The sequence below is a fragment of the Mesocricetus auratus genome, unplaced genomic scaffold (assembly GCF_017639785.1).
Source record: "Mesocricetus auratus isolate SY011 unplaced genomic scaffold, BCM_Maur_2.0 Super-Scaffold_100033, whole genome shotgun sequence".
Classification (NCBI taxonomy): domain Eukaryota; kingdom Metazoa; phylum Chordata; class Mammalia; order Rodentia; family Cricetidae; genus Mesocricetus; species Mesocricetus auratus.
Window position 1 is genome coordinate 13182450 of NW_024429213.1, and position 18503 is coordinate 13200952.

The 18503-nt window shown below is 45.9% G+C and overlaps 1 long non-coding RNA gene across 1 annotated transcript in view; it reads right to left on the reverse strand.

Annotated features, from left to right (window-relative positions):
• Positions 1-5468: 5468 nt before the first annotated feature.
• LOC121135265 overlaps positions 5469-18503 on the reverse strand; it is a 90564-nt gene continuing 77529 nt past the window's right edge. Inside the window, exons 4-6 of the long non-coding RNA XR_005872459.1 lie at positions 14965-15071; positions 9688-9792; positions 5469-5841 (exon numbers count right to left, since the gene is read on the reverse strand). This is a non-coding gene — a long non-coding RNA (uncharacterized LOC121135265). The remainder of the gene's footprint in view (positions 5842-9687; positions 9793-14964; positions 15072-18503) is intronic.

Here is an 18503-nt window from a genome sequence, read left to right on the forward strand (position 1 = left end):
GATCATGGAGAATGACAGCTGACTATCAAAAACTTAAGTGGTGACTCCAATTGCAGCTGCTGTCCAGATGTGGTGTCCTTACGTGAGCTGATTAACACATCTGGTGCATGGTATGCAGCTATTGATGTAGCAAATGCCCTTTTCTCTGTACCCGTCCATAAGGACCACCAGAAGCAATTGGCTTTCTGTTGACAAGGCCAGCAGTATAAAACTATACAGCTTTACCTCAAGGATATATTAACTCCCCAACTCTGTGTCTAACTTAGTTCAAAGGGATCTTAATCCCCGGTCTCTTCCACAGAGTAGCACATTGGTGACACTATGCTGATTGGACCAAGTGAACAGGAGGCAGAAAACACTTTGGGCTTGTTGGTAACACATATGTACATCAGAGGATGAGAAATAAATCCAACCAAAATTCAAGGGCCTTCTATCTCGGCAAAACTTCTAGGAGTCCAGAGGCGTAGGGCACACAGAGATATTCCTTCTATAGTATACCTGGCCTATCCTGTAACCAAGAAGGAAGCACGATGCCGAGTCGGTCTGTTTGGAGTTTGGAGGCACATCCTCACTTGGTGTGTTATTTCCTATCATAAACCAAGTGACTCAAAAATCTGCTAGTTTTTAGAGGGGCTGCTCTACCACTTGGGCCATACAATCCAGCAGGCCTGATGGCACTTGAGGTGTCAGTGGCAGATAGGGATGCTGTTTGGAGTCTCTGGAAGGATCCAATAGGAGAAGCACAGTGGAAGCCCTTGGGGTTCCGAACAAGTCCCAACTGTCATCAGCAGACAACTAGTATCCCTTTGAGAAACAGATCTTGTCCCGCTTCGTAGGCCTTAGTGGAAATTAAACATTTGATAATGAGATGCCAGTTTATATCATGTGACCTGAGCTGCCCATGAACTTAACCCACAAAGCCATGAAGTTGGATGGTACATAGAAGCAATCATCATCAGACAGACACATATGTGATCAGGCCCAAGCTGGTCCTGAGGGCAAAAGGAAGTTAAAGGGAGATGTGCCCAATGAGTATGGTTTCTATGCACCCATGGCCTCATGGAGTGTGCCCTATGATGGATTGACTAAGCAAGAAAAGACCAAGACCTGGCTTAAGAATGTTCTTGCCAGCTGGGCGGTGATGGCGCATGCCTTTAATCCCAGCACTTGGGAGGCAGAGGCAGGAGATCTCTGTGAGTTCAAGACCAGCCTGGTCTATAGAGTGAGTTCCAGGACAGGCTCCAAAACAATACAGAGAAACTCTGTCTCAAAAAAAAAGAATGTCCTTGCCAGTGGCTGGAGAGATGGCTCAGAGGTTAAGAACACTGGCTGCTCTTCTGACCTGAAGGAATATATGCAGGCAGAACACTGTATACATAATAAATCTTTAAAAAAAAAAGAATAGTCCTTGCTAGCCAGGCAGGCGCACACCTTTAATCCCAGCACTCGGGAGGCAGAGGCAGGTGGATCTCTGTGAGTTTGAGGCCAGCCTGGTCTACCGAGAGAATTACCGGAACAGCCAGGGCTACACAGAGAAGACATGTCTTGAAAAAAAAAAAGAAAAGAATGATACTGAGGATGGTGGGGATGAAGAGATGGATTGCTCAAAGGCTGGAAGCTGCTCTTTCAGAGAACCTGGGCTTAGTTCCTAGTACTCTACATGGTGGTTCGCAACTGCCATGGAATCCAATTCTGACCTCAAGGAGTACCAGGCACGCATGTGGTACACACACACACACACACACACTCACTCACTCATACATTTGAGCACTCACACATACACATAAAATAAAAACAAAAACTTAAAAAAAAAGAGTGATCCTGTATAGTACACAAGTACTGCCCAGAAGCGTACAGCTACCATTTCAGCCCTTTCTGAAACAACCCTAAAGGACACTGAAGAAGGGAACCTTCACAATGGGCAGAGTTTCAGTTAGTGCACGTGGTCCTATGTGTTTCTTGGAAGGAGAAATGGCCAGATGTGTGGTTATATACTGGTTCACAGGCGGCAGCCAATGGACTGGCTGGATGATCAGGGACTTAGGAGAAACATGATTGGAAAACTGGTGAGAAAGACATCTGGAAAAGAAGTATGTGGATGGATGAAGGATGTGAACACACCTGTGTCCCGAGTAAATGCTTATCGAAAGTTGACTCAGCAGACGAGTTGTTCAATAATCAAGTAGCGAGGATGACGCATTCTGTGGACAGTCAGCCTCTTTCCCCAGCCATTCCTGTTAATGCCCACTGGGCGGGTGAACAGAGTAGCCACGGTGGCAATGAGGGTCATGCATGGGCTCAAAAGCATGGACTTCCACTCACCAAGGCTGACCTGACTACAGTGCCAGGTCTGCCACCAGTAGAGACCAATACTTACTTAGTTCAACATCCAAGTCAGAACATGGGTAATGGCAGGGGGCCTTAAATTGGTACAGCAGAAATGTATAGACAGGATTAGGGACTCAGCATCATATAACATATGCCTCCATAAATCTCAGAGACCTAAAATGGTGGGCATATATAAAACAGCTCAAGATCCTCTCCTGGGTCCCACAGCAAGAAAGTGATGAGAAAACTTCCATCTGAATGTACATCTAAAGAGAACAGACACACCTTCATCTTGAGGTGTGGCCTTACAGATGCCCTGCTCAGCCTTGATGCTGGGGAGCTGCAGGGGGTTGGTCATAACTGAATGTGCCAGGCTTTGTTGACTCCCCATGGGGGCCTTACCCTTTCTGAGGAGTGGATGGGGTTGGGTTGGGGGCAGGTGTGGGGGAAGGGGGAACTGCGGCTGGTACATAAAATGAATAATAAAATTATATATATAAGCCGGGCGGTGGTGGCGCACGCCTTTAATCCCAGCACTCACGAGGCAGAGGCAGGCGGATCTCTGTGAGTTCGAGGCCGGCCTGGTCTACAAAGTGAGTTCCAGGACAGCCTCCAAAGCTACAGAGAAACCCTGTCTTGAAAAACCAAAAAAAACCCCAAAAAAAACCAAAAAACAAAAAAACACTTCAATGACTGGAGAGGTTGGATGTTCGAAATCCACAGCCTAATTACAATTTATCCTGGGCTAGCTTTAGCTCCCTAAATAGCCATATTTTTGCCCACCTCCGTGTCTAACCTAGCATCCTATGACTAACAGATACAAACATTTTGGTATGTATTACATTGTTAAAATCTGTTTTGAATTGTATGTGTATGGGTGATCCGCCTGCATGTATGTCTTGTAAATGCAGAGGCCAGAAGAGCGAGAGGGCATAGGATCCTCTGAAACTGGACTTATAGGTACTGGTGAGCCATCATGTGTGTGCTGGGAGTTGAACCCTGGTCTTCCATAAAAGCAAGAAGTGCTATTAACCACTGAGCCATCTTTCTGATCCTGAAAGGTTGATTAAACACAGGGGTGTGGTGATGCAAGCCTTTAATCCCAGCAGTAGGGCAGTAGAGGGAGGAGGGTCTCTGTGAATCTGAGATCAGTTTTGCCTACATAGTGAGCTCCCGGCTAGCCCGAGCTACAGTGAGGCTTTGTCTCAAAAAAAAAACAAACAAACAACAACAACAAAACACAACTGCATGGCGCACTGTCTTACTTAGGGTTTCTATTGTTCCGGAGAGACACTATGACCATGGCAACTTTTGTTTTGTTTTTTTTTTTTTTTTTGAGACAGTGTTTCTCTGTGTATCGCTTGCTATCCTGGAACTCGCTCTGTAGACCAGGCTGCCCTAGAACTCACAGAGATCCGCCTGCCTCTGCCTCCGGAGTGCTGGGATTAAAGGTGTGCGCCACCAATGCCTGGCCCGGCAACTCTTATGAAGGAAAAGATTTAATTGAGGTGCGGCTTACAGGTCAGAGTTTCAGTCCATTATCATGGCGGGGGACATGGCAGTGTGTAGGCAGGCATGGTGCTGGCTATGTCTTCATCAGAAGGAGACAGGAAGTGGACTCAGTGTCACACTGAGAGAAACTTGAGCAAAAACTTGACCTCAAAGCCCCCACAGTGACACACTTCCTCAAACAAGGCCACACAACCTAATAGTGCCACTCGCTTTGGGAGCCATTTTCTTTCAATCCACCACAGAAATGAAATTTAATTTTAAGAAAAGAGAGGCTCATAGGAGGCTGAGGCTGAGGCCATGATGGTCAATCAAATAAGTTCCAGATTAGCCTCAAAAAACTGACAAGGGTGAGGGAGGCCAGAGAAATGGTTCAATGGTTAACAGCAATGGCTGCTCTTCCAGAGGACCTGGGTTCGATTCCCAGAAACCACATGTTGGCTCACACTGTCTGTAACTCCAGGCCCAGGGGATTCAATGCCTTCTTGTGGCCTTCTGAGGCAGCAGATATTCAGCAGCCAAAACATCTACACTCATAAAATGAACAAATAATTTCGGCAAGTGGAGTGGACCTGGCAAAAATGTTTGCCATGCAAGCCGGACCTGAGTTTGATCTCAGTGAAAGGAAAAAACCGACTCAACTCTCAAAAGTTGTCCTCTGCCTGGCAGTGGTGGTACTCGCCTTTAATCCCATTATAAGCATTTCGACAGATCAGATAGGAGGGACAGGGATGGATTATGGCACTCGGGAGTCACAGAATACTGAGTATCACAGCTCGGATAGAAAGGTATTCTGGCAATGAGGAGCCAAGGACTACCACAGGTCACAGTAAGCATAGCAGCTTACAGTCCTGCTTCAGGGAGAGGCTTCCCCAGTGGATCAGCTCTGCTCCTGCAGGAGTCGGTTTCCCGGAGAAGTTGTTACACTCCCTTTGCTTAGCCAGGGGAAGGTTTCCCTGGGCAAAAAGTGTTACAGCCCTGCTCCACTCTGCTCTGGGTCATCTCTGCTGCAGCGAAAGAAGATCTCATCCAAACCTCATTCAAGAGATTTGTTGGGAGGGAAGAATCCAGGAGAGTGGCTGCCTTCTGCCAGGGTGGCAGAGGACAGCTGTGCAGCCGGAACAGTCAGAAGCTGAACACACACAGGGTTTCTATAGGGCTTCTTAGGGGCCGAGTTTTTCAGGGTAGGGACTGGTCAGATTTCAATCCCTGGGCTTAGGATGGCTAGATCTCCTGCTCAGGAATTGGTTAGTTTCTGCACAGCTTTAGGGTCACATTTGGTTCTGGTTGCAGGGCCAAAGTGTGTTTCTTTCTCTGGTCCTTTTTAGCCTTTTGGCTCTAGTTTTCGGGCCAGGGTGCATTTCTTTCACTGACTCTGATTCCAGGGACAAAGTGTGTTTCTTTGGCACTGGTTTCAGGGTCAGGGTGCCTTTTTTGGTTCTGGTTGCAGGGCCAAAGTGTGTTTCTTTGGCTCTGCTCAGGGTGTGTTTCTTTGACTGGCTCCTTTTCCCTACACCCATCACTCGGGAGGCAGAGGCAGGCGGATCTCTGTGAGTTCGAAACCAGCCTGGTCTACAGAGTGAGTTCCAGGACACCCAAGGCTATAAAAAGAAACCCTGTCCTGACCCCCCTCGTAAAAACAAAACAAACAAAAAACCAGGACCTACCATGTCCAGTCTGAGAGTTTTCTTAACATTGTTGAGAACGGTGTGTCTGAAATTCAATTCAAAATGAAACGGCACAGGTCTAAGAGACTGAAAATGATTACCGGATGCACTTTGTACCAAACCTTAGTACAAGCCAGTAATGCCAGCTTCTTAACAGGGCTGCAATTTGGACTTTGTTAGACATGATTCGAACCTACTTTCACCAACAGCAACGGAAGTTCTGGATCGGAAACACGGACTGCCAACCCTAGAGTCTCTGCGCAGGTGCAGAACCAGCAGCCAATAGGAACATGAGCCGGAGGACGTAGCCACTTAGAGTGCCAGAAAATCTTGGTACCTAGGAAGAGTTCGAAGTACGTAATCTCAGGGTGGTGATGGGAACTCACAGATCTGTTTGTTCCCACCCTACCAAAATCCTGCCAATTCAAGGCCAAGCAGAGGTTCCCTGGCGAGCTTCTATGAGCTCATGGTGACAGTAGCTGCCAGCCAGAGGCACCAGGGGCGGTAGGGTCAGCCCTAGGCCCAGGAGTCTGTAGGACGCCATCTTAAAACAAACAAACAAACAAACAAACAAATAAATAGATGGGGCTGGAGAGGTGGCTCAGCGGTTAAGAGCACTGGCTGCTCATCCAGAGGTCTCAGGTTCAATTCTCAGTAACCACATGGCAGCTCACAACTGTCTAACTCCAAGTCCAACACTCTCACACTGACATACATGCAGGCAAAACACCAATGCACATGAAATAAAAATATTAAAAAACATGGAGAGGTAGGGGGGGTGTTGCATGCTTGCAATACAGCACTTGGGAGGCTGAGGTACAAGGATTTTGAGTTCAAGTCTAGCCTAGAATACAAAGAAAGACCCAGTATAAAAGAAAAAAAAACAGTTGGCATGGTGGCATTTGGAAGACAGATGCATGTCAGCCTGGTCTACATAGTGAATTCCAGGCTAGCCAGAAATACATAGCAAGACCCTGTCTGTCTCTGGAAAAAAAGAAAAGAGAAAAGTACTTACTACTGGCTAATTATTAAACATATTCTCAAAACAGGCAGGGTGACACATGGCTGTAATCACAGCACTTTAGAGGCGGAGGCAGATGAATCAAGAATTCAAGGTCAGTGGGTATGCTGGCATATGCCTTTAATCCTAGCACTTGGGAGGCAGAAGCAGGCTCTGTAGACACCAGGAACACACGTAGTCCACACATACACATGCAGGCAATCACCTAGACACATTAAAAATAAAAGACTGCCAGGCATTGGTGGCTCACACCTTTAGTCCCAGCACTCTCGAGGCAGAGGCAAGAGGATCTCTGTGATTTCGAGGTCAGCCTGGTCTACAAGGGCTAGCTACAGGACAGCCTCCAAAGCCACAGAGAAACCCTGCCTCAAAAAACCAAATAAATAAATAAATAAATAAATAAAAATAAAATAAAAGACCCTAAGAAAAATTCTTTGCTGGGCATGGTGGTGCGTGCCTTTAATCCCAGCACTCAGGAGGCAGAAGCAGATGGAGCTCTGTGAGTTCAAGGCCAGCATGGTCTATAGAGTGAGTTCCAGGACAGCCAGGGCTATAGAAAGAAACTCTGTCTCACAAAAAAGGGAAGTTTTCCCACTGGCTAGCAAGCTTGAGACCCTAAATTCAGTCTCTGGTGCCATAAGATAGTAAATAGTCTATTAGATTTCAGTGGCTTCTGCTTGGCTTCTAGCTATCTGCAAATGGACAATGACAATGGTCTCTATGTAGCATGGCTGCCCCTCTGGACAGGTCATGGGCTCTCCATGATGCCTGAGTGAGTCCACTGCTGGGTGGCCTTCCTTCTCGAGAGCACGGGACTCTGCAGTTACCCTGACTGTCTCTGGTTCTTTCTCCATCTTTATCAGCTGATCTCTCTGCAAGCATGGAAAACTCAAGAGAGGAGTGTGGGCACATGCTTTTCTAATTCCACCCAGGGGTTCAGAAATCACCCCATCCTCCTCATGCTGTGTATGGCAAGTGTCTCTCCCATAAACCCCAGCTACTTCATACTGCCTTGACACTCAGAGCTTTATTTGCCGCCTGACCTTACCTAACTGTTCCGCCTGCATATGACTAGTGAACAGTATCTCAACTTAGCATTCTGAATGGTAAGGCGGGTAAAATGGCACAGTAAGTCAAAATGCTCACTGTGCAAGCCTGATAACCTGAGTTCTATTTCCAGAATGCACTTAAATGTGGAAGGGGAGAAACCACTCCACAGAGTTGACCTCTGACCATCCCATATGCATCATGGCACATGTGTCCATACCTACCTATCATGCACATATGCATAATTACAAATACATCTAAAGAAGGCTAGCAGGCAGCTAGGATGGCAGACGAGGAGGAAGCCCCCCACCTTTGAGGAGGAAAATGAAGAAATTGGAGGAGGAGCAGAAGGTGGACAGAGGAAAAACGAAGAGGCTTTTCTCCAAAGAATTGCAATGTATAATGTATGGGTTTGGGGAAGACCAGAATCCTTACACTGAATCAGTGGACACTCTTGAAGACCTTGTCATAGAGTTCATTACTGAAATGACTCACAAGGCATCATAGAGTTCATTACTGAAATGACTCACAAGGCAATGTCCATTGCAAGACAGGGTCGAGTGCAAGTTGAAGATATTGTCTTCCTGATTCAAAAGGACCCAAGGAAGTTTGCTAGAGTTAAAGACTTACTATGAATGAAAAATTGAAACGGGCTAGAAAAGCCTTCGACGAAGCCAACTATGGGTCTTGACATGGTTTGTAATATCTGAAATTTTGATATTTTGTTTGGAAATCATACATTATAATTTGTCTACAGTAATATCATGATAGCTAGGTATGCAATGAAAGAGGTCTTCAGTTTTAGCTTTATAACTTAAACCTTTCATTGCTTGCGTTTTATCTGACTGTATTTAATTCTTTGCTGGGCTTTAATGACTACTAACTTAAAATATTACCAACTGTGTAGTTCCATCTGAAAAAGGTAAAATAGTATTTAGGTAGACTTGTGTAGTCCAAGCTATATACCATGGCTGCATAGTATGAAATCTAAATATCGTTTTGACTTTGTGAAAGTTGAGGCTTGTGCTTTATGTATTTCAAGTTTTTGTGACAGTGGAAGGAGAAGTTATAAAAGAGAAATAACTGGTTTGTGTTTCTTTTAAGGAACTAAGTTCTTGTAAGAATCTTTATCTGTCTTAATAGATCATTTATTTTAATATTTTCTAAAGAATACTTTCTTTTAAAAGAAACTACTACTTGTTAAGTGTTAGTGGACCTCATCTTCCTTGGTAACAATAAAGTCTCTAAAAATAAATGTTTTCAGTAGTAGGGATGGCAAAGCTTATAAACCTGATGTCAGGACAGGTATTCTGGGTGGTGTTATATGACATAAATGTAAGTACTCTCATTGTGAAAATGTGTAGTTGACTAAACCTTTGTGTGGCTGTGCAAACCATTTTCATAGTTAAGGATATGCAGGCTTTGTGTGTATTTAGTTTATCACATTAAATTATTGTTCTATTTAGCTTATAATAAGGATTAAAATTGCACTTAAAGAGATTACTGAATATTATTCTGTGAAACTTACTTCTGTGCTTCTTAATATCTCTAAATCAGTAGTTGGAGAAATATCACCCATTTAATCTGCTGATACAAGGGATAAAGGATGAAAAATTTAACACACTAAAAAAATACATCTAGCTGGGCGGTGATGGTGCACGCCTTTAGTCCCAGCACTGGGAGGCAGAGGCAGGTGGATCTCTGTGAGTTCAAGACCAGCCAGAGCGAGTTCCAGGACAGCCTCCAAAGCCACAGAGAAACCCTGTCTCGAAAAACCAAAAAAAAAAAAAAAAACCATGTAAAGCTATGAATGATAGTATTAATGGCTTAGATTCCCACATCACAACCGGGCCATATGGTGGCCAGACATGGTAGTGTGTTTCTTTAATCCCAGCACTTGGGAGGCAGAGACAGGTCAATCTTTGTGAGTTTCAGACCAACCTAATCTACACAGTGAGTTCCAGGCCAACCAGAGCTACACAACGAGACCTCTCCATGTAAAAAACAAATAACCCACCCCAAACAATGGAGCCATGTTCATATTAATATAAATTTTCAAATCAAGCATGTGTTAACTCAAGCTTTCACATATGAGAAAGAACATGTGCTACTTACCTTTCATTACCTGGCACAATGGCCTCCAGTTCCATGCATTTTGCTGCAAATGATGTGACTTCCTCTTTTGGGCAGAATAGTATCCCATTTCATTCTTCTTCATAGCTGAACAGCACATTGATAGTGTCATGATAAACATGTGCAAATCATACATTAATGAAAAGTGAATTTTTGGCAATGCAAGGAATTGAACATACACTAGGCATGCTCCCTGTCCTCATCCATGATCCCTGTAGAGTATCTAAAGTGCACAATGTACCCTTTAAAGAGGTATTTTGTTTCATTTTTAAAATAGAGTCTCTGTGATCCACACTATCTAATTTAGAATTCTCTCTATATATCACATGCTGGCTTCCAATTCGTGGCCCTCCTACCTCAGTCTCCTTCTGGCTTCTACAGGTACCAGATATTCATGTAGTATACAGATATACATGTAGGCAAAACATTCATACACATTAATTTTTTTCAAAGTTCAACATCTGCAACTATCATCTGGATGGGTCCTAAAAGGAATCATAATTATCCTTTTTGTTTTATTATGCATGTGTCTGGGGCGATCACTCTAGCACTGGGATTCAGAGTAGTCCCTACAGTGTTCTCTCTTTTTTATTTTAAAATGCATTTTTATTTTATGTGTATAAGCGTTTGCCTCCCTGTATGTGTGTACACCGCGTAGTATGCTACACACATGCCCAGAGGTCAGAAGAGGGCACTGGATCCCCTGGAATGGACATATAGACAACTGGGAGCTGCCATGTGGGTGCTGGGAAGTGAACTTAGGTCCTTTGAAGAGCAGCCAATTCCCTTAAGAACTGAGCCATCGCCGGGCATTGGTGGCGCACGCCTTTAATCCCAGCACTCGGGAGGCAGAGGCAGGTGGATCTCTGTAAATTTGAGACCAGCCTGGACTACCAAGCGAGTTCCAGAACAGCCTCCAAAGCCACAGAGAAACCCTGTCTCGAAAAAAAACAAACAAACAAACAAAAAGAACTGAGTCATCGCTCCAGCCACCAGAGTGTCCGTCTAAGAGGAAGGCGGGGTGATGCAGACAGAACACTAGAAGACACACCGGGAGGAGAAGGCAGTGTGTGATCGTGGAGGCAGAGGCGGCAATAGCTAAGCCACAGACCAGGAGAGGCTGGCCGCCATCAGAAGCTGGAAGGAGCGGGGGACGAAGCGCCCTGTAAATCCCAGGATCAGCAGTCCATCCATCTTCCTCTTGCGCCTGCCACTTCCCACCCTCCCCCAATCACTAACTGGGAGAGAAAGAGCTTTCTGATGTTTTCCCTGTACCATCTGGCACCACTCTGCGCACACAATAGATTGTCAACACATACTGTTTAAACAGGAAGAAGTCAGGCATGGTGGTGCACACCTGATGCCCCAGCTAGTTGGGAGCTGAGTCAGCAGCATCACTTGTTTCCAGGAAGAGTTCAAGATCCCCTTGAGCAGCTGTATGGGAGTTGCCTATGCACTGGGTTTGCTTGCAGAATGGACAAGATGGTGGCGGGTGATATGGGGCTCGGCCTGCAGGTGGCAGCAAAAGCTTAGACAGGGAGACAGGAAGGCCACTTTTTCCTCCAGTGCAAGCACGGTAGGATTTCCAGGCAGTTGAACTCAGGGCAGGAACCTGGATGGGCAGCCCTTGCTCCCTGGGAAAGGGAGACTCAGCTTGCTTTCTCTGCCAGGCCCCCTCATCCCTCAAGCTCCCAAGAGCGCACTTTACTTTTCTGTCCTTGAGTCACTTGGCCCCAGCAGCATATGAGCTATATTCATGACCTTGCCTGGTTCCTTCATTGACCAACTGGAGAAGCAGAGACACCAAGAGGCCTAGGAATCTGTTCAAGATCATCCAGCGTGACATCAGTAATGAAACTGGAGCAGGAAAATGGCACAGGGTTCCAGAAATGGACCCCTATGCTCGCTCTTGTCCCATGTCTCCCTTGAACATAATCACAATGACCCTTCTTTCTTACTTTTTTTTTTTTTTTGCTCTTTTGAGACAGGGTTTCTAATGTATAGCCCTAGCTGTCCTAGAACTCCCTCTGCACACCAGGCTGGCCTTGAATTTACAGAGATCCTCGTGCCTCTGCCTCCCAAGTGCTGGGATTAAAAGTAGGCACCACCACTCCCTGGACACGGTGACTTTTTCAAAGACAAATAAGATGACTTTGATTCTATGAGGAAAGACAAATTCTTGCCCTTGATGAGCAAGAGGAAGCAGGAGCCAAGTGGCCTCCCGGCCTTCCCCTGTTAAGATTCAGTAGGCCTTCTTTGCCACAGAATCTACGGCCTCAGCCTCAGCCAATGCACTGGGTGTCATTTGAGATTGCTGGTCTCAACACTTTCTAGTATGCAAGAGGAAGGAGAAAACAGTCCACAGGGAGCAAGGCCTAGGTCCTGAGGCACACAGTAACTGCAGTACAGTAGCAGGGCTAAGATTAGGCTCGCCCTGCCTCTCAGTGCTCAGTGCTAAGGGAGAACTTCTACCACTCCCTACAGTCACTACCAAGTTCTCCGAAGAGACGGCTGACAATTGTTCTAAAGCAGACATGAGAACTTTGCTTCCTTTGGAAAGTTATTGATCTTTGGAGGGGAACACTTGATATACTTTTGGCCCATCTGATAGAAAAAGTAACCCATGAACCTTGTAATCTCTCCTAAGAACGCCTTTGTCCTGAGAGCTTTCCTTCTCCTACTGTTGTTTAAGGATGTGAGGTCTACAAGTGCAGGTTCTGTCTTGGACCATAAAGCACCAACCACGAAAACAAAAATCTGTGGCTTTTTTATTGGAGTACATGCTAGGCGAATGCCCCACCCAAATGGGTGTAGCCTCTTCTTAAGAGCTTTTTTTTTTTTTGACAGGGTTTCTCTGTGGCTTTCCTAAGAGCTTCTAAAGCTCTTTAAAAACTAAAAAAAAAAAAACACCATAGTTTCAAATTTATGTGTATTGGTATTTTGCTTGCATGTATGTTTGTGTGCCACATGTGTACTTAATGCCTGGTACCAGGTGCCAGAGGCCCGAAAAGGTGATCAGGTCCTCCTGGGACTGGAATTACAGACACCACATGGATACTGGGAATCAAACCATAGAAATCAAATGGAAGAGCAGCTGGTGCTCTTAACTGCTGAGCCATGTCTCCAGCCCCGATGCGCATTCTTTTGTTTGTTTTTTGAGACAGGGTTTCTCTGTGTAGCTTTGAAGCTTGTCTTGGAACTTGCTCGGTAGAGGTTGTCCTCGAACTCACAGAGATCTGCTTGCCTCTGCCTCCACCTGCTCCTGAGTGCTGGGATTGAAGGCGTGCGCCACCACTCGGCCTCGTGCAATCTTAAAGATGGTCAGGATGGAGGAAGGAAGGAAATGATGGCTCTCGGTATAAGTTCCCGACCTCATCTTTTCTGGTAATGGTAAGAGAAAGAGCCTTCTCACCTGCGGGCACTCTGCTGTGACTCTGTGTTATTTGTGTAGGGAAGACCACCGAGCCAACAGAGGCCCTTTTCACAGAATCTCTTTTTTTTCCGGTTTTGAGACAGGTTTCTCTGTAGGTTTGGAGACTGTCCTGGAACTTTCTTTGAAGACCAGGCTGACCCCAGACTCACAGAGATCCGCCTGCCTCTGCCTCCCAAGTGCTGGGATTAAAGATGCGTACCACCACTGCCCGGCTCACACAATCTCTTAACTGGCCCTTGGGATGGCCCAGTTTATAGACAGGAAACTCACCTACAAAGACTGTATGTTTTCAATGTCATCCAGCCTCTCTCTCCTTCTCCTCTTCCTCTTCTCCCCCGACTCTGTGTCTGTGCCTGAGACAAGATCTTTTGTAGCCTTGACTGGCCTTAAAACCTATTTCGATGAACACGTGAGCTTCCGCCCCTCTACCTACCAAATACTGAGATTACAGACCTGTAGCATAATACACAGCTCAAATGTCTTTCCTCGAGGTGTCCCCAGATCCTGCTTTGACTTAAGGGCATGTACTCTCTGACTGGCAAAATGGTTCAGCTGGGAAACAGCTGTACAGTCCTGATGATGGGGTGTATATCCCCAGAACCTCTGTAAAGGTAGAGAGAACTGACTCCATAAAGCTGTCCTCTGACCTCCGCACAGTCACTGTGTCATATGTGCCCCATTATCATACACACTATAATAACAAATACACACACACACATATATATACACATGTATACACACACACACACATAGTGGTTTTTCAAGACAAGGTCTGTCTGTGTAGCTCTGGATGTCCTAGAACTCGCTCTGTACACCAGGCTGGCCTCAAACTCAGATTCACCTGCCTCTGCCTCTCAAGTGCTGAGACTAAAGGTGTGTGCCACCTCCACCTGGCAATAAATACATTTTTAAAAAAATGGTGGTGGAGCCAGGTGTTGAGGCGCACACCTTTAGTCCCAGCACTGAGAGGTAGAGGCAGGCAGATCTCTGTGAATTAAGGCCAGCCTGGTCTACAGAGCGAGTTCCAGGACAGACTCCGAAGTTACAAAGAGAAACTCTGTCTTGAAAAAACAAAACTAAAACTAAAAAAATAAAAAAAGAAATGGTGCCAGGCATGATGGCACACACCTTTAATCCCAGCACTTGGAAGGATCTCTGAGTTCAAGGCCAACCTGGTCTATACAGTGAGTTCACAGGACAGCCAGAGTAATGTAGAGAAACAGTGTCTTGGAAAAAAATAAAAGAAACAGCAAGCACCCTTTGTGGGATAGAAATATACTCTGTAATAGAAAGACAATCCACAGAATGGAAGAAAGTATCTGCAAATCATATCTGGTGAGGCATTTATATCCAGAATATATAGACAATTCTAGAAACTCAACGCCAGAAAAAAAAGCAACCAAAGTAGAAATGTGCAAAGGATGCTGGGGAGATGCCCACTCAGAGTAGTGCTTGTCTTGCAAGCATGAGGACCCGAGTTCTATCCCCAGAGTCCATGTTAAAAAGGCCACTGTGGCACAAAGCACTCTTGTGACCCCAGTAATGGGGAAGAGCAGACAGGACCAGCACCCGCTGGTATGAAAAGTACTTCTGGAGCTAACCACTGAGCATGTCCTCTAGCCTCTACCCGTGTGTGCGCACACATTAAAATGTAAAAACTTCAAAAGAGAAATGGACAAAGAACACACGTAGACACGCCCCCCCTTTTTTTTTTTTACTTTTCTACTCTGCCCTGGGACAGGTCCATAGGTCATTATTCTTTTTTTTTCATTAAATTTATGATGGCATTGTTCTTGATTCCCATGGTAACTTAAAGAGACACTTACAGTGTCCAGGGTCCTTGATGTCCTGCAGATGAAGGATGTCAGCACATTCCTTGCTGCAGGAACCCACGTGGTAGCAGCAACCTTGACTTTCAGACGGAGCAGTACATCTATAAAAGGAAAAGAGAGCTATTTACTGATAATCCCTGGGAGAAGGTGTTGCTTGCAGCTCGGGCTATTGCTGCCATTGGGAACACTGCTGATGTCAGTGTCATCTTCTCCAGGAACTCTGGCCAGCGAGCCATGCTGAAGTTTGCTGCTGCCACTGGAGTTACTCCAATTGCTGGCTGCTTCATGCCTTGGACCTTCGCTAACCAGATCCAAGCAGCCTTCAAGGGAGCCTTCTAGTGGTGACTGATCCCAGGACTGACCCCAGCCCCTCAGAGGCATCCTATGTCAACTGCCCACCATTGCTCTGTGTAACACAGACTCTCCTCTGTGACACCTGGACATGGCCATTCCATGCAACAACAAGGGAGCTCACTAGGTAGCTGTGATGTGGACAATGGCCTGGGAAGTACTGGGCATGCGTGAGCACCCATGGGAGGTTATGCTTGAACTACAGAGACCCAGAGGGCATTGAGAAGGACAAGCAGGCTGCTGCGGAGAAGACTGTGACCAAGGAGGAATTTAGGGCTGAATGGACTGTACCAGTACCTGAGTTTACTGCTGCTCAACCAGAGGGGGCAGAGTGGCCTGAGGGTGTGCTGGTACCCTTTGTTCCCACCCAGCAGTCCCCCACTAAATACTAGAGTGCTTAGCCAGTCACTGAGGACTGGTCAACAGCTCCTTAATGCAGACTACCAAGTGACTCTGCAGACCACTGAGCAAGGGGTGGGGAGGTGGAAGGAAAAGAAAGTTCCTAAGGTGCGCTGACTACTCATCCAGAGTACCCGGGTTCAGTTCCCAGCACCCACACGCTGGCTCACAGTCATTCATAACTCCAGTTCCAGGGGGATCTGACACCTCCTTCTGACCTGCATGGGCACCAGGCATGCATGTTGTATACATACAGACATGTGTCATACACATAAACAAATCTAAAAAATAGTTTTTCAGAAGCTCAGGATGCAGAGGCAGGTGGATCTCTGTGACTTTGAAACCAGCATAGTTGACTTAGCAAGTTCCAAGCCAGCAGGACTACACAGTGAGATCTTGTCTCAAAAAATGTTTACACTTGCTTATTTTCGTGTTTGAGACAGGGTCTCATACAAGCTAGGTTGACTCAAAAATCACTAAATAGCCAAGGATGACCTTGAGCTCCTGAGCCCCATCAGTATTTAAGTAGTGCTGACCTTATTTAAGTTGTGGGATGTCGAGAGGGAAGGTCGGCACGGCTCCAGCACTTCACCCAGCACCCTCTCGACTGTTTGCAGCATAGCTGTGTCAGCTTAGGTGAATACTTGCCTAACCCTCAACTTGCTGATTAGCATGGTTTAATGAAATGCATATGAGTGCCAAGTTAACAAGGGGTGTGTCTTACTCTGTTCTAGTGCTGTGAAGAAACACTATGACCTTGACAACTGTTTTGTTTTGTTTTGTTTTGTTTTGTTTTCCAAGACAGGTTTCTCTGTGTGACAGTTGGTCTTGAATTCAGAGAGATCTGCCTGCCTCTGCCTCCCGAGTGCTGGGATTAAAGGGGTGCATGACCATGCCAGGCTATGGGGGCCCATCTTTATTCAAACCATCACAGGTGAGCTTTGCTGGATAATTTTATGTGTTGGGTTGGCTGGGATGTCAGGTGCCCCAGTTAAACATTATTTCTGGGTGTGTCCCATGAAGTCTACTGAGTGCCTGGACTGAGCAATACAGGTGGCCCTCCATCTTGTGAATGGGCTTCATGCAACCCACTGAGGGTCAGAACAGAGCAAAAGGCAGAGGAAGGGGGATTTGCTCTTTCTGCTGGAGGGCTGGAGCTGGGGTGTGTTCTCTTACGCTCAACTGAACTTCCGTAATTGTCCCCCTGGCTCTCATAGCTTCCAGGTGGCTTACTATGGGACCTCTCAGTTTCTAGAACATGACTTAGTTCCTTTAACTAAGTCATATATCGGTTCTGTTTATTGGAAGAATCCGTACTAATACACGCAATCATTTTACTTATACGCCTGACAGTAACCTAAGTGCACAAAGCAGTGGTCACAAGGCTGATGGGAGTGATGAAACCTTGTAAAGGCAAACGGTTTGTGTCTCAGTGACTAAGAGTGCCTGCTGCTCTTCAAGAGAACCCAAGTTCAGATCCCAGCACCTGTGCCAGGCACAACTGCCTGCAACTCTACCTCCAAAGGATTTGATGCCTTCTTCTGGTCTCCACGGGCACCTCCACATGTGGCATATAATGCAGACACGTTTTAGAATTAGTTTTCAGAAAAGCCTAACAATTAAGAGAAGCATGAGTGGGAAAATCTTATAAATATCCACTTATAACACAGGTATGGGGACATACCCTGTAATTCCAGCACTCAGAAAGCAGAGACAGGAAGAATCAGTCTCAGGCTAAGACCATCTTGGGCAGCTACATAAAGAGACTATCTATAAAAGAACAACAAAAAGGATAAAAAAGAACAACAAAAAGGCCATTCATAACCAATAACTATTGCTGAGTGATATGAGTGATGGGTAGGTTCTTACTGAACCCAGGGTGGCCACTAAGTACAATGCAAACATTGGCCCTGTGAGTACTTGCAGAGTGAGGTGCCCTTTACAAGACAAGCAAAGGAGAGCCAGATGTGGTAACCCAGACTGCATGCCTGCATATGCTCACGAACACACATGGAAGTATCTAAGATGAAACACCTGGAATTGACTCCAACCATGGTCATTTCCTGGATGGGCAGGGAAGGGCCTGCATGGTCCATATACTAATAGGTAGCATTCACTCGCATCTTTATTTTCCAGTGCTGGTAATCAAGCGCACAGCCTAGTACTGTCAAGGCCAGTGCCCTATCACTGAGTCACTAAGCCACATCCTCAACCCTGTTATTTTTATTCTTATTTTGGGGTTTCTCCAGACAGGGTCTCTCTGTGGCTTTGGAGGCTGTCCTGGAACTAGCTTTGTAGACCAGGTTGACCTGGAATTTACCACCACCACCTGGCATTCAACCCTTTTTTTTTGAGACAGGATTTCACTATGGAATTCACTCTGTAGCCCAGGGGGATCTGCAACTCACAATTCTCCTCCCTTGGCCTCTTGAAGGCTGGAATTACAGACCTGTACCACCAACCTAGCACCACAAACCTCTTTTTTTGTTGTTGTTGTGCTGGGAATTGACCCCAGATCCAGGCAAACATGCTATCACTAAGCTATATCTCTAGCCCTGTTCTCACCTTTAATTTTGAGAGAGGATCTTGATAACTTTCCCAGGTTGGCCTGAAATTTAAAAAATGTAAGTTTTTATTTGATGTGAATGTGTGTTTTGTGAGCACACATGGCTGTGTGCTACTTGTATGCCTGCTGCCTGAGAAGACCAGAGGAAGGCGGAGCTACAGTCACAGACCTCAAACATGGGCATCTGGAAAAGCAGCCAGTGCTTTTAAACACTGAG